We start from the raw sequence: 13,762 nt of genomic DNA on the forward strand, positions 1-13,762 counted from the left end.
CGGCACCTTCCCTTGCAACCGCAGGAGGTGCAACACTTGCGCCCACACCTCCCCCCTCACTTCTCTCCAAGGCCCCAAAGGAAACTTCCATATCCGCCACAGATTCACCTGCACCTCCACCCACATCATCTACTGCATCCGCTGCAGCCGGTGTGGCCTCCTCTATATTGGGGAGACAGGCCGCCTACTTGCGGAGCGATTCAGAGAGCACCTCTGGGCCACCCGGACGAACCAACCCAACCAACCTGTAGCACAGCATTTCAACTCCCCCTCCCACTCCACCGAGGATATGCAGGTCATTGGACTCATCCACCGCCAAACCACAACAACCCGACGGTCGGAGGAGGAGCGTCTTATCTTCTGACTGGGAACCCTCCAACCGCAGGGGATGAACTTGGACTTCACCAGTTTCTTCATCCCCCCTCCCCCACCTTGTCTCAGCCGGATCCCTCCAGCCCAGCACCGCCTTCCTGACCTGCAGTCTTCTTCTTGACCTCTCCGCCTCCATCCTACTCCGACCTATCACCCTCACCTTGACCTCTTTCCACCTATCACATTTCCAACGCCCCTCCTCCAAGTCCCTCCTCCCTACCTTTTATCTTCTCCTGCTGAACACTCTCTGCTCATTCCTGAAGAAGGGCCTGTGCCCGAAACGTCGAATCTCCTGTTCCCTGGATACTGCCTGACCTGCTGTGCTGTTCCAGCAATAAAGTTTCAACAATGAAGTGGAGTCACCCAAGGTCCCTGTTGAGACCATCCTCGTGGGTTCCGAACTTGGCTATCAGCCTCTGCTTGGCCACTAAAAACAATTGAGCAGTTACACAACATGCATTGGAGAGTACTGGGTGGGACTTATCTTTTGCTTTGCAGAAGGTGGGAGGCTCTGGATGAGAGCAAACACATGCTGGAAGACCTTCGGCTCAGAGTTGGAGCTGGAAGCCAGGCTGCATACACATCAGGGGAAAACTTAACCAGCTTTTTATTCCGGGTAATGGTCATTCATCTCCAGACAGAGCCTTCTCATTGGGTCAGTGGACAGGATCAGGTGGGTATGAGTGTGAATCACGCAGGTAAAGAGGATCTGAGAGAGGGCTGCAGGGGGGAGGAGCTAACTGGCTGGGTGGTGGGAGGAAGAACAAAGTTGGGGCGGGGGGAAGAAGGTGGTGGTAAGGGACAATAGTGACAGAGATCGTCTCTGTTCTCTGCAGTTGGCAGCAGGATTCAGGAACCAATATGCTCAGGGCTGGAGAAGTGGGAAAGGGAGGCTGCAGTGGGTGTGGTCCAACACTGTCAGGAGACGACAGCCAGTCAGAAACTACAAAGACAAAGCAGAACCCAAAAGCTATGGGCAGCACAGTGACTCTATGGCTAGTGCTGCTGCCTCTCATTGCCAGGGACCTGGGTTTGATTCCAGCCTCTGAGGACTGTCTGTGTGGACTTTGTGCATGGTTTACCTCTGGGTGCTGCGGTTTCTACCCACAGTCCAACAATCTGCAGTTTAGGGAAATAAGCCAGGGGGAGCTGCAGAGCTATATGGTAGGTGAGTTGGTCTGGTGGGAAGCTGTTTGGAAGTTTGGTGTGAATTAGATGGGCCAAATAGCCTGCAGGGATTATATGATTCTGCTGCCATGACCACATGTATATTGAGAAGTGACTGCTGTGGTCCTGGGAAAGGTGGGATTTGTAGTGTCGCTGCCCGCTGTCCATTCTCTCCCTGTCCCCCCAACCCCTGTCCATTTTCTCTCTCTCAACCCCCAGCCATTCTCTTTCCCTTTTTTCCCCCAGCACCTGTTATTTCTTGTGCCTCAAGACTTCTTTGATTGCTGTATCATGACTTTCTAAGAAAAGAGAGAGAATGGATGTTGATGAGTCTATATGAGAGATCGGGGTGTATGAGAAATGGCTGATCTTAAAAATGAAGAACAGCTAAAATTATATATTCAGAAACATCATTAAAGCATCTTCAATTTTATTAAAAAGCTGCAGGCACCCTTCTGAACCTGTATTGAAATATGCGCAGTTAGGCCACAGTTGAATACAGGCTGTAATGGGTGAATGGCATATTCCTAGTCTTGTGATATAGGTTCCAACTATGTAGAACAAGAGTCACAGAGTCAGCAAAGGACTGCTTATGCTCTTCGGTGTCAGCAAAAATCTGCGCATACTCCTAGATTTCCGCACAAACGGTTTGCGACCTTCTTTTGATGGTCCAATAGAGAGCCCTGGAGGACAGGAAAGAGACTGGACCTCCTGCCATTCAGAGCTCCCCATTCTCTGAATGCGGAAGTTGGACAATGAGCTTTGGAAGCTGCTAATCTCTCCCTGAATGATGGTTGAGCTTCACCCCAGACTGCAACTTCATTCCTCTGTCCAACATCTGTGAGGTACAGCACTCTTTTTTCCGTTTCTGGTTTTGCATTCTGGGCTTCAATTGTTGACTTACAGCAAGTGAAAGGAAAGGGAGTGAATCCAGGGAGGGGACGGACTACGGAAATGTTGGTCCAGGTCGGTTCTCAGTTGGCAAACACATGGCAATTGCATTACCACAATGTGGGAATATAGCCTTTACTGTGGAATAAAAAGCAGAAAGGAGTTGCATTGTTAAAAGTGACACATTGGGATGTGAAGGAAGTGAGGACTGCAGATGCTAGAGTTTAAGAGTCAAAGTGTGGCGCTGGAAAAGCACAGCAGGTCAGACAGTATCCGAGGAACAGGAGAGTTAACATTTCCAACATGAGCCCTTCATCAGGAATGATGTGTGGATGTACAAAGGGCCTTCTACAGGCCGCCGCCTTACGGAACGTTTCAGAGAACACCTCTGGGACACCCGGACCAACCAACCCAACCACCCTGTGACTCAACACTTCAACTCCCCCTCCCACTCCACCAAGGACATGCAGGTCCTTGGCCTCCTCCATCGCCAAACCATTGCAACACGACAGCTGGAGGAAGAGCGCCTCATCTTCCACCTAGGAACCCTCCAACCACGAGGGATGAATTCAGATTTCTCCAGTTTCCTCATTTCCCCTCCCCCCACCTTGTCTCAGTCCCAACACTCGAACTCAGCACCACCTTCCTAACCTGCAATCTTCTTCCTGACCTCTCCACCCCCACCCCCACTCCGGCCTATCACCCTCACCTTAACCTCCTTCCACCTCTCGCATTTCCAATGCCCCTCCTCCAAGTCCCTCCTCCCTACCTTTTATCTTAGCCTGCTTGGCACACTCTCCTCATTCCTGAAGAAGGGCTCATGCCCGAAACGGCGATTCTCCTGTTCCTTGGATGCTACCTGACCTGCTGCGCTTTTCCAGCAACACATTTTCAGCTCAGCGTCCTTCTACACTAGTCAATGCCAATTGTCAGACAGGTGAAACAAGCAATCAGCAAGGCAAGTGATATATTAGCAAGAGGAATTGAGTTCAGAATTGAGGATGTCTTCCTGCAGTTGTGAAGGGTCATTGAATATATTCAAGGCTGAATTCATCTGATTGGTGGATGGTGATGGGGAAAGTTAAAAAAAAAAGTTTTTAAGACCAGTACAGAATAGTTACAAAGTAATACAGAACAGAAACAGACCCTTCAGTCCAACTAGTCCATGCTGACTATATTCACAAACTAAACTAGTCCCATCTAGTTTGACCTATGTCCCTCCAAACTTTTCCTATTAATGTACTTATCTAAATGTCTTAAATGTTGACAGTTCCTGCATCCACCATTTCCTCAGGACATTGAAAGAGTGATTCCACACGTAAACCAAAAGAAAAAGGTGCTCTTCATGTCTTTTTTTTTAAATCTTTCTCCTCTCACCTTAAAAATGTACTCCCTAATCTTGAAACCCCCACCCGAAGGAAACAGCATCTGCCACGCACCTCAACAATATCCCTTCTTGACTTTATAAACCAAGGTCACCTCTCAACCTCTTGTGCTGCAGTGAAAGGTGTCCCAGCATATCCACCTCGATGTAGGTATATTCATATCTGTTCAATGCTGGTGCAGGCCCGAAAGACCAAATGGCCTACTCCTGCTCCCAATTCTCACCCTCATGAGTCTAAGGACAGCAAGAGACCATAAAACATTGGAGCACAAAATTAGGCTATTCAGCCCATCAGCCAATTCAGCCCATTCAATCGTGGCTGATACGTTTCTCAATCCCATTCTCCCGCTTTCTCCCCGTAACTCTCGATCCCCTTGATACTCAAGAGCCTATCTATCTCAGTCTTAAATATCCTCAGCGACCTGGCCTGCACAGCCTTCTGTGGCAATGAATTCAATAGATTCGCCACTCTCTGGTTGAAAGGTTCCTCCTTATCTCGGTTCTAAAAGGTCTTCCCTTTACTCAAAGGCTGTGCCCTCGGTTTCTAGTCTCTTCTGTCAGTGGAAACATCTTCCCAACATCCACTCAGCCCAGGCAGTTCAGTGTTCGGTATGTTTCAATTAGATCTCCCCTGTGTGGGGGCCTGTGTTATGGACTAAATATTCTTAAGCAGGCAGCCCCACACCATAACTTTGCAATTTGTTTCAGTAAGTGTACAGTAAAAATTACCTGGAGTAAGTTAGCTTGGTTGATTACTAGATTTTAAAACAGACAATTATTCACAAAATTACACAATTAAAACACAAAGATCAGAATAAAGAACCCCTACAGAACTCAGCCTATCCAACTAGACTTAATTATGCTGTTCGAATATATACAACAGTCACAATAAGCAAACTCAATTTGAAAACCAGTATAAATAGAACACATACTTACAGATTGAAGTTGACAGGCAGAAAAGAGAGACAGAGTTTCCACACAGCTCCCTGTTGAACTTCCAACCAGTTCGAGAGCTGACTACACCCCTTTTTTTATACAGGTCACTTCTAAAATATGACCACGTTGGCCTGAAATCTCATCAGTTTACATATAAACAAAAGGCCTCTTAAAATCCTTTTAATCTCTGTACCAAACCAGACTGATCAGCGATTGACCCAGTTTATTACCCCTCTGGGGAAAAAAAGTCAAAGACACAGTCTCCTTGAGCCAAGGAACATCTTCTAGGAAAAAAAGGTACTAGCTTTGTGACACCTGTTAATCAGTAAGAACCAGACACTTCAGGATGAGGTACAGCAGGGATTAGGTTCAACAAAGTGAGAATGGAGGGAGTGAGAGAGGATATGGGGCCTCTGGAAGATAGGATAAAATGGCTGAAGGAGCTGCACAAGATGGCTTCTGCATTGCTACGTGACGAGCTGCTGCTTGTGTCTATAGTTGTATAAACAACTAACTACTAAAACCACTAGAATGCAGAAGTAGACCAATGAGAAAGTACTAACCACACTCTGCAAGCTGCAAGTCCTTTGTATCTCAAGATAAAGATGACCTAACCTTTATGACTTAACTCGTTGACCAATTATCATAAGAGTCATAGAGATGTACAGCATGGAACAGACCCTTCAGTCCAACCCGTCCAGATATCTCAACACAATAGAGTCCCACCTACCAGCACCCAGCCCATATCCCTCCAAACCCTTCCTATTCATCCAAATGCCTTTTAAATGTTACAATTATATCAGCCTCCACCGCATCCTCTGGCAGTTCATTCCATACACGTACCACCCTCTGTGTGAAAAAGTTGCCCCTTAGGGCTCTTTTATATCTTTCCCCTCTCACCCTAAACCTATGCCCTCTAGTTCTGGACTCCCCGACCCCAGGGAAAAGACTTAGTCTATTTACCCTATCCATGCCCCTCATAATTTTGTAAACCTCTGTAAGGTCACCCCTTAACCTCTGACGCTCCAGGGAAAACAGCCCCAACCTGTTCAGCCTCTCCCATAGCTCAAATCCTCCAACTTTGGCAACATGCTTGTAAATCTTTTCTGAACCCTTTCAAGTTTCACAACATCTTCCCGATAGGAAGGAGACCAGAATTGCACGCAATATTCCAACAATGGCCTAACCAATGTCCTATACAGCCACAACATGACCTTGGAGTTTGGAACCTGAAACAGCCTGGAAAGAGGAATTCACGGCATGAAGTTGCTATACACTCACTCACTTGTAGCTGAAGCTTTGGCCATGGAGAAACCTGAGGAATCCTGCCCCATGAAGAAACCATGGAAGTGTGGCAACTGCGGGAAAGGCTGTTCCTCTGCACAGATTGCAGGAAGGCCTTCAGCAAGTTATTCATTCTGCTGAGGCACCAGTGGGTCCATGCCAGGGAGAGGCCTTCAGCTGCCCAGAGTGCAGTAAGGGCTTTACCCATGCCTGTGCCCTACCGACCCACAGCAATATGGTTGACTCAACACTGCCCCAGCCGGGCAAATGTGTGGGGAGAAACTGACTTGGATGCAGTGTATGGGATGAAATTGCTGGGCGAGGCAATACCTCCTCCGGGTTACAGCTGTACCAAGGATGCAATTACAAAGGGACAACTCGGTGGTGACCAATAGTAAAGAAAGTGGAGTGGGGAGTGTGTGAGCTTTGACCTTGAGCTATCTTTTGTGTGTCTTTTTGTTGAGGAGATCTGAAGCTGTAACAAAGTTGGGTCGCATTAAAGGTGACCTGAACTTATCGCCGGGCTCAGACTCTCATTGAAAGCTTTGAACTCCAAGAGGTTTTGTTTTAAAGCTGATCCTTTCCTTCAGCCTCCTGCACTGAATTTCCAATGTCATGTATCAGCAGGAGTAGTGAATGAGCACCTAGTTTTGTTTGAAATTGTAAGTTTTTCAGGAGTGCAGAGTGCTTCGCTTCATCAGCATTGTAATGTTTCCTGGCAGCACCAGGAGGTGTGTGCTGTGTTCACTAGAATTGTGGTGGAAGTGCTGGTATTGGACTGCAGTGGGTAAAGTTAAAAATCACACAACACCAGGTTACAGTCCAACAGGTTTATTTGGAAGCACTAGCTTTTGGAGCGCTGCTCCTTCATCGGGGAGTTGTGGTGCATGATCATAAGACTGAGATTTTATAGAAAAAGATCAGTGTCATGCAACTGATAGGATATATTGAACAACCCTAGGTTGCTATTCAGTTTTTCCTCTTTTAGAACGGGTTGCAGGTTTCAGTTCATTAATATGTAAATCCCAGAACACAGAGTCACAGAGATGTACAGCATGAAAACAGACCCTTCGGTCCAACTTGTCCATGCCAACCAGATATCCTAACCCAATCTAGTCCCACTTGCCAGCACCTGGCCCATATCCCACCAAACCCTTCCTATTCATATACCCATCCAAATGCCTCTTAAATGCCCTACCAATGTCCTGTACAGCCACAACATGACCCCCCAACTCCTGCACTGAATACTCTGACCAATAAAAGAAAGCATACCAAACACCCTCTTCACTATCCTATCTACCTGCAACTCCACTTTCAAGGAGCTATGAACCTGCACTCCGAGGTCTCTTTGTTTAGCAACACTCCCTAGGACCTTACCATTAAGTGTTTAAATCAGAGTGGCACTGGAAAAGCACAGCAGGTCAGGTAGCATCCGAGGAACAGGTAAATCAACATTTCGGGCAAAAGCCCTTCATCAGGAATAAAGCTTTATTCCTGACGAAGGGCTTTTGTCTGAAACATCAATTTTCCTGCACCTCGGATGCAGCCTGACTTGCTGTGCTTTTCCAGCACCACTCTGATCGAAACTCTGGTTTCCAGCATCTGCAGTCCTCATTTTGCCTCGTTGATCCTTACCATGAAGTGAAAAAGTCCTGCTAAGATTTGCTTTCCCAAAATGCAGCACCTCACTTTTATCTGAATTAAACTACATCTGCCACTTCTCAGCCCATTGGCCCATCTGGTCAAGATCCTGTTGTAATCTGAGGTAACTCTCTTCGCTGTTCACTACACCTCCAATTTTGGAGTCATCTGCAAACTTACTAATTGTTCCTCTTATGCTTACATCCAAAATCATTTAGGTAAATGTCAAAAAGTAGAGGACCCAGCACTGATCCTTGTGACACTCCACTGGTCACAGGCCTCCAGCCTGAAAAACAATCCTCCACCACCACCCTCCGTCTTCTACCTTTGGAGCCAGTTCTGTATCCAAATGGCTAGTTCTACCTGTATTCCGTGAGATCTAACCTTGCTAATCAGTCTCCCATGGGCAACCTTGTCGAACGCCTTACTGAAGTCCATATACATCACATCTACCACTCTTCCCTCATCAATCCTCTTTGTTACTTCCTCAAAAAACTCAATCTGACTATCCCTAATCAGTCGTTGCCTTTCCAAATACATGTACATACTGTCCCTCAGGATTCCCTCCAACAACTTGCCCACCACTGATGTTCGGCTCACTGGTCTCGAGTTTGCTGGCTTGTCCTTACCACCCTTCTTAAACAGTGGCAACACGTTACCCAACCTCCAGTCTTCCGGCACCTCACCTGTTGACGATCAATGATACAAATATCTCAGCAAGAGGCCCAACAATCACTTCTCTAGCTTATCACAGAGTTCTAGGGTACACCTGATCAGGTCCTGGGAATTTATCCACTTTTAGGTGATTTCAAGACATGCAGCATTTCCTCCTCTGTAATATGGACATTTTGCAAGATGTCACCATCTATTTCCCTACAATCTATATCTTCCATATCCTTTTCCACAGTAAATACTGATGCAAAATACTAATTTAGTATCTCCCCCATTTTCTGCGGCTCCACACAAAGACCGCCATGCTGATCTTTGAGGGGCCCTATTCTCTCCCTAGTTACCCTTTTGTCCTTAATATATATATGTAAAAACTCTTTGGATTCTCCTTAATTTTACTTGCCAAAGCTATCTCATGTCCACTTTTTGCCCTCCTGATTTCCCTCTTAAGTATACTTCTACTTCCTTTATACTCTAAGGATTCACTATACATAACATATGCTTCCTTTTTCTTAACCAAACCCTCAATTTCTTTTGTCATCCAGCATTCCTTATACCTACCAGCCTTTCCTTTTACCCTAACAGGAATATACTCTCTCTGGATTCTCATTATCTCATTTCTGAAGGCTTCCCATTTTCCAGCCGTCCCTTTACCTGCGAACATCTGTCCCCAATCAGCTTTCAAAAGTTCTTGCCTAATACCGTCACAATTGGCCTTTCTCCAATTTACAATCTGGTCAATCCTTTTCCATCATTATTTTAAATCTAATAGAATTATGGTCGCTGGCTCCAAAGTGCTCCCCCACTGACACCCCAGTCACCTGTCCTGCCTTATTTCCCAAGAGTAAGTTAAGGTTTGCACCTTCTCTAGTAGGTACATCCGCATACCGAATCAGAAAATTTTCTTGTACACACTTGACAAATTCCTCTCCATCTAAACACTTAACACTATGGCAGTCCCAGTCTATGTTTGGAAAGTTAAAATCCCCTATCATTACCACCCTATTTTTCTTCCAGATAGCAGAAATCTCCTTACAAGTTTGTTTCTCAATTTCCCTCTGACTATTAGGGGGTCTATGATACAATCCCAATAAGGTTATCATCCCTTTCTTATTTCTCAGTTCTACCCAAATAACTTCCCTAGATGTATTTCCGGTAATATCCTCCCTCAGCACAGCTGTAATGCTATCCCTTATCAAAAATGCCACCCCACCCCCTCCTCTCTTGCCTCCCTTTCTATTCTTCCTGTAGCACTTGTACCCTGGAACATGAAGCTGCTGGTCCTGCCCATCCCTGAGCCACGTTTCTGTAATTGCTATGATATTCCAGTCCCATGTTCCTAACCATGCCCTGAGTTCATCTGCGTTCCCTGTTAGGCCCCTTGAATTGAAATAAATGCAGTTTAACTTATTAGTCCTACCTTGTCCCTGCCTGCCCTGACTGTTTGACTCGCTTCTCTTTTAAGTCACGTTCTCGAGATGACTTAAGGTTTTATTTAAAAAGGGTGGCATCTGAGCTCAAACAATGCATGAAAAGTGTGATGTCAGAGTCTGTCAGTATCCCAATCTTGAATCAGACTGGTTCTTTTTCCAAAATAGGAATTTATAAAATGTTACATGGATTGACTGCCTGCAAATTGTGTGCTGTTTGAGCCAAATTGAATGAATCTGCAAATATAACTCTGCCAATACAAAGTAATCCCATAGAGTTAAGTGTGTGTGTCCATGCATGCATGAGAGAGTCTGATTGTGCGCATGTGGGTTTGTGTGGAGAGTGCATGTAAGCATGTGCGCATGCTTGGTAAAGTGAGTGTGGTGGAGTGTTGGGGTGTGTGTGTGTGTGCTATGAATAAAAGCAAGGGATTGTGTTTTGTTAAAACAAGGGCGGGCAGGATTTGTACAGTTAATGGTAGGGCCCTGGGTCATGTTGTAAAACAGAGAGACATGGGGGAGTAGGAGTTCAGGTACACAGTTCTTTGAAAGTTGCATCACTGGTAGGTAGGGTGGTTAAGAAGGCATTTAGCACAAATGCCTTCATTGTTCACGCTGTTGAGTTTCTGATTTGAGACATCATGTTGAGGTTATACAGAATGTTGGTGAGGCCATTTTAGAGTACTGAGTACAGTTCTGGTGACCCTGTAATAGGAAGAACTCTATTAGAGGGGGTTTGGTAAAGATTTACCAGAACGTCACCAGGACTGGAGGGTTTGAGTTATAAGGAGAGGGTGGAGCACAGGAGGTTGAGGGGTGACCTCATTGAGATTTATAAAATCTGAGGAGTGGAGGTAAGGATTATAGCAAAGGGCTGTTCCTTAGCATCGGGGTGCTCAAAACGGTGGGGGGGTGGGGGGGGGAGGAGCATATTGTTTTAATTTGAGAGGGAGAGAGATTTAAAAGGAACCTGAAGGGCAACGCTTTGACAGAGTGTTGTTTGCATGTGGAATGAACTTGCTGAGGATGTGGTAGATGCAGGTACCTGGTACAACATTTAAACGACATTTAGATGGGTACATGAAGAGAAAGGTTGAGAGGGATATGGGCAAATGCAGGCAAATGGGACTAGTTTAATTTGGGAATCCTGGTCGGTATGAAGGGGTTGGACCGTGCTGCATACCTCTATGAACCAGAAGTGATCTTATTCAAACCAGTAGAATTCTGAAAGGGGCTTGACAGGATAGATGCAGATAAAATTCTCCTTTGTTGGGGGCGTCATAGAATCCTGACAACGTGGAAGCAGGTCATTCTGCCCATCTATTCCATTCTGGCCCTCCGTATTGCATCCCACCCATACCTACCCCCTTACTCCGTATTTCCCATGGCTAATCCATCCTAACTTGCACATCCCTGGCAATAGGACTCAGCTGGAGAGGTTCTCACGCAATGTTGAAGGCATCTTGAAACCCATCATTCAGGGAACCCCTAGCTTCTGTCACGACACTACAGATTTCTTACAGAAACTCAGCACCCACGGACCAGTACTCTCATAATGTCGGCATCACGGCAACAGCCTCATTACTCAATACCAACAACTGCCAATCTCTGACCACCGTGCTACAACTCATCCACTTTATCCTCGATCACAACATCTTCACCTTTGACAACCAGTTCTTCATCCAGACACATGGAACAGCCATGGGACCAAATTTGCACCCCAATATGCCAACATTTTTACGCACAGGTTGGAACAAGACGACTTCTCTACGCAGGACCTCCAACCAACACTATACACCAGGTACATTGACGACACTTTCTTCTTCTGGACACATGGAGAGGAGTCGCGGAAAAAGCTATACAGTGATATCAACATGTCACCATCAAACTCATTTTGGACTATTCTCTACTATCTGTCTCATTCTTGGACACCTGCATCTCCATCAAGGATGGGCAGCAACTCAGCACCACACACAACCTCAAACCCACACATAACCTCACGATGCTACACTTCTCCAGCTTCCACCCAAAACAGCCATCCCCTTATGGACAAGCCCTACGCATACACAGGATTTGTTCAGATGAGGAGGAACGTGACGGGCACTTAGAAGTATTCAGGGATGCTCAACTCATTGACCGCCGGTTCCAACATGCCATGGTGAACCATGGGAAATGCAGGGTTATAGTTTCATAGTAATAGAAGCAAGAGTAGGCCATTTGGCTCGCCCAGTCCGCTCCGCCATTTATTAAGATCATGGCTGATTTATCCATCGTCTCAGCTCCTCCTCCCTGCATTGTACCAACTACCCTTAAGTCCCTGACCATGCAAAACCCATCCAACCGTGTCTTCAATATACTTAATGAAGCTGCCTCTACTGCTTCCACAGGCAAAGAATTCCATAGATTCATGACTCTCTGGGAATAGTGGTTTCTCCTAATGTCTGTCCTAAATCTACTCCCCCTAATCTTGAGACCTGGTCTCATCCACCAGCAGAAATGTGTGGAAAGGGTAGGGCTGCATTCCACAGTGCAATGAATTCCCATCTCCCACCAAAATCCCGGATGTACTCAGTTGCAGTCTCACAATTGAAAGATTTTACTGTAACTTCTGCTCCCACTAAGGGCAAAAAAAGTCCATTCTTCATAACCACATTTCTGCTTTCACCGAAGACGATTAGAATCATATAGCATGGAAACAGACCCTTCCGTCCAACCCGTCCGTACCGACCAGATATCCTAAATTAATCTCGTCTCATTTGCTAGCATTTGGGCCACATCCCTCTAAACCCTTTCTATTCATGTACTCAGCCAGATGCCTTTTAAAATGCTCTAATTGTACCAGCCTCCTCCACTTCCTCTGTTAGTTTGTTCCATACATACACCACCCTCTGCATGAAAAAAATGCCTCTCAGGTCCCTTTCCTCACCCACCTTAAACCGATGCCCCTCTTGTTCTGGACTCCCCTACCCTGGGAACAAACCCTATTCACCCTATCCATGCCCCTTAAACTTCTAAAGGTCACCTCAGCCTTGAATGCTCCAGGGAAAACATTGCTGGCCTACTCAGCCTCTCCCTGTAGCTCAAACTCACCAACTCTGGCAACAGCCTTGTAACTCTTTTCAAAACCCTTTCAAAGTTTCACAACATCGTTCCTATAGTAGAGAGACCAGAACTGTATACAGTATTCCAGACCTCCTGTACTGCCTCAACATAACCTCCCAACTCCTATACTCAATCCACTGACCAATAAAGGAAAGCATACCAAACACTTTCTTCACTACCATCTCTACTTGTGACTCCACTTTCAAGGAAAGGAACCTACACTCCCTGTCTCTTGGTTCAGGAACACTCCCCAGGACCTGACCATTTAGTGTATAAGTCCTGTCCCAATTTGCCTTTCCAAAATGCAACACCTCACATTTCTCTAAATTAAACTCTATCTACCATTCCTCGGCCCATTGGCCTATCCGATAAATTATAATTCATAATGAACTCTCTTTCCTCTCTTATTCCTGAGAAGCTGAAAATCTCCATCCCACACACTCTCCCTCCATTTTTACTTTGCTGAACCTCATCCTGAAGGGTCTGGATCATTCCGATGAACAGGTCCACACTCAGGGGGATCTAACTGAAACATACAGAATACTGAACAGACTGGCCAAAGTGGACATTGGGAAGATGTTTCCACTGGTAGGAGAGACTAGGACTCGATGGCACAGCCTTCGAGTAAAGGGAAAACCTTTCAGAATAGAGGCAAGGAGAAACTTCATCAGCCAGAGAGCAGTGAATCTATGGAATTCATTGCCACAGAAGGCTGTGGAGGACAAGTCACTGAGAAAATTTAAGACGGAGACAGATCGGCTCTTGAGTATCAAGGGGATTGAGCGTTACCGGGAGAAAGTGGAAGAATGGGTTTGAGAAACTCATCAGCCATGATAAAATGATGGAGCAGAGATGATGGGCAGAATAGCATTATTTCTGCTCCTAT

At 45.9% G+C, this 13,762-nt stretch overlaps 1 long non-coding RNA gene across 5 annotated transcripts in view; it reads right to left on the reverse strand.

The window, feature by feature from the left end:
* Window positions 1–13,762, reverse strand: part of LOC148144388 (uncharacterized) — a 46,862-nt gene that overhangs the window by 30,222 nt on the left and 2,878 nt on the right. Inside the window, exon 3 of one of the 5 annotated variants that reach the window (XR_015751450.1) lies at window positions 3,135–3,484. The exons of 3 other annotated variants lie outside the window; for them this stretch is intronic. This is a non-coding gene — a long non-coding RNA (uncharacterized LOC148144388). Of the gene's footprint in view, window positions 1–3,134; window positions 3,485–7,929; window positions 8,362–13,762 lie in introns of those variants that run through there. One more of the 5 variants, XR_015751452.1, reaches the window with a different exon arrangement.

Source organism: Chiloscyllium plagiosum, unplaced genomic scaffold (assembly GCF_037043375.1).
Source record: "Chiloscyllium plagiosum isolate Xiang-an unplaced genomic scaffold, Cpla_swu_hap1 HiC_scaffold_27, whole genome shotgun sequence".
Lineage (NCBI taxonomy): Eukaryota > Metazoa > Chordata > Chondrichthyes > Orectolobiformes > Hemiscylliidae > Chiloscyllium > Chiloscyllium plagiosum.